The sequence below is a fragment of the Apaloderma vittatum genome, unplaced genomic scaffold, assembly GCF_000703405.1.
Source record: "Apaloderma vittatum isolate BGI_N311 unplaced genomic scaffold, ASM70340v1 scaffold21856, whole genome shotgun sequence".
Classification (NCBI taxonomy): domain Eukaryota; kingdom Metazoa; phylum Chordata; class Aves; order Trogoniformes; family Trogonidae; genus Apaloderma; species Apaloderma vittatum.
The window spans coordinates 45,471-48,300 of record NW_009723642.1 but is presented as its reverse complement, the minus strand read 5'-3'; positions in this window follow the sequence as shown (position 1 = coordinate 48,300).

Here is a 2,830-nt window from a genome sequence, read left to right as displayed (position 1 = left end):
GGCTCTGCCAGGTGTGCTCCACAGCTGGAAGGATGGGAGGTAGGAGCGGTGCAGAGGGACAGAACTGGAAGACAATCTAAACTGGTACTGGATGATATATGCAAAGAGACCGGCAGTAATGAAGAACATAGGAAATAAATTACTGTGTGGGAGGAGAGTCTGATCTTCATTGCTGACAGATGGGAGATGTGAGGAGTGGGACTGATTGCAGAGGAATGGTGACACTGGACAAAATGATCAGAGATGGAGAAACATCCGAAACCACTGTAAGAGCCCAATAACTGGAGGAGAGGAGGTAAAGGAAATAGTCTATCTGAAGACAGGCAAGGCTGAAGGTCAGAGAGGGATGTCTGTGGAAAATCGCCCGTGCGGTGGCTGACATCACCTCTCTGTTAACTGCAGCAGCATCTGTAGCCACGTCAGAGCGAGAGGAGCAGACCTGTGGAGTGAGAGAGGTGTGTGCCAGGACTTAACCAACAGGCATTTTGTCATTTAATTTGACCCAGCTAGTCCCATTAGCAGATGGAGTGCACTGGGTTCTGATCCTGGAACAGTTTTAGTTTGATCTGGAGGGAATCCTGTCTGTGTGCGTCAAGATCGCATTGCCGTGCAAACTGGAGCACGGTAAGTGGCAGCAATAAGCATTTCTGCTTCAAAAGCGTGTTCCCAGTCTGAACCAAACGCCACTTCTGCGCTTCCATCTATGGATTCAGTTCGGAGTGATGCCACTGGTTTCCCAGAGGCTGTGTGTTTGCCAAGCCCTGCGGGTGAGTGAATGGGCACAGAATCTCATTTCCCTGGCAGGGAAAGCATGGGTAGGTCCTCCCGCTTAGTCAGCATCAGTCAAAGCCAGACAAAGACCCAAAATGAGCGAAAATGATAGTGAAGCTCTCTCTGATCTAAATGAGGAGTTGATATTAAAACTTGTGGTGTGGCGGAAGGATGCAGGGGCTGTTGTGTCTCTAACACCTGCCTTTGCAGCACTCTTGCTCGCTTCCCATGCCTCAGATTAATGGGACCTGCTGTCAGGGAGCTGGAAAGCGCGTTAGGAGTTTTCTGGAGAGCAGAGAGATGTCAATTCTGATTAATCAGCCAGTCAGAGAGAAAAGCCTCAACTGGAATGATAAAGCAATTCCACGGGCATGGGTGTGAGAGCTCTCCACACTTGTCTTTTCTGTGAGCCGCTAAATGTTTTCTTGCATGCAGATGATTCTGCAAGGGAGAACTCTGCAGCTATGGGCTTCAGAGAAGAGCTCTGATGCAGCCCACCAGCTTTCAGAGAGCAAGGTCTTGCTCTCAGAAGGACGGAGACCATTTCCTTTTGCTCCTGGGTCACAACTGGGAAACCCACAGCTGGTTCTTTCTAGTCTCTGGTAGTAGGTACCTGTGTCTTTTGCTGCCAAACCAATTTAAAAACAGCGGGATGCAACTTCTGGAAGGGCAGTGTCAGAGCCAGACTCCTCTTGGCAGTGACAGATAGAGTAACAGGGAGGAAAGGACGTGAGCTGCAGCTGGAGGGAAGTAGGTCAGACGTTGGATAAAGCTGTGTCCCCTGGACGGCCATGCAGCCCCGAGACCGGGTGGGCGGAGGACTTGATCCCGGGGTTTTGAAGGCTGCACATCTGCCCTCACTTAGAGCCATGGGCAGGTTCACAGTGAACCTGGGCTGGAGCCCACCTGAGGCTGTGTCCTTGCATTTGTGCTTCCCTGCCCAGACAGTCAGAGCCTCGTTAGTGCCCAGCTCTGCAGCAGGTTCCGTTTTCACCTGGTTGATCCGACTTTCAGTTTTCCAAGGCAGCTTCAGAGATGGGAACCTAAGGCCAGGCTCAGCCTCGCTGGCCAGAATCATATCGTGCCCTGCAGCCATTCTAGCCTGTGGGCTGGTTGGTCACAAACCTTCAGTCGTGGGGGAGTCGCACTCGCTGCAAGGGCTCTATCTTCAGACATGCAGGTGGCGTGTGCAGCATCCAGACCTTCACAAGGACTCTGGAGAAACATCTGCACTTAGCATTTCTTCTGCCTTGCCATCCTGCTGGCCACTGCGGATTTCCTGAAGTATCTGTGTCTTGGTGGGAGCCACAACTCCTCACCCAAGAAGAAAAGGCTTGGTAAGAACTCTGGGCGGCCCAGTGGATGACACCTGGGACGGTGTGGGCAGTGTTGTGGGATTCTCTGGAGGCGGCCAAATCCCCCAAAGCAGCGATGCTCAGGTGCTGCAAGGAAAGCTTTCTGTACAGTAACTTTTAGCAGATGCTCGATGTGCCGGGTGTCTGCAGGCGTGCTTAGACCTCAGGATGAAGAGCAGTGGGAGCGAGGGTCCCTGCATTCCCAAACAACAGGGCAGGCTGCCGAGACCCAGCCGCATCTCTCTGAAGGGGAACTGAACCTCGCTTCCCAAAACTCATGAGCCGGCTTGGCCTTGAATAGCAGGAAGTTTCTTCCTGTGAAATAGGAGAGTAAAAACATGGTATTCTGGTTTCAGGAGAAACTGCTGAGCTTGCGAAGGTCAGAGGATGAGTTTTTCAAGGCTGCCTTTCTGACACGAAATGTGATAACGGCTCTTAAAGTTTGTGCATTTCACCACTTCCTTTTTATAATGAGTTTCTTCAGGGGCGGGGCAGGGGACCATGGAGAGGGAAGGCTTCCAGGTTTTATTATTTGTCAAATTGGAGTTGTGGTATTTGCTTTTCTTTCATAACAGAGCAGCATCTTGCCAGGGTAGAAAAGCTCTGTGAGGTGGAATTTGCCCTCTCATTGAATTCAGAACCACATCAATACTCACGAGGAAGTTGATAAGCAATAATATTTTCTTTGCTGCCCAGGTAACCAG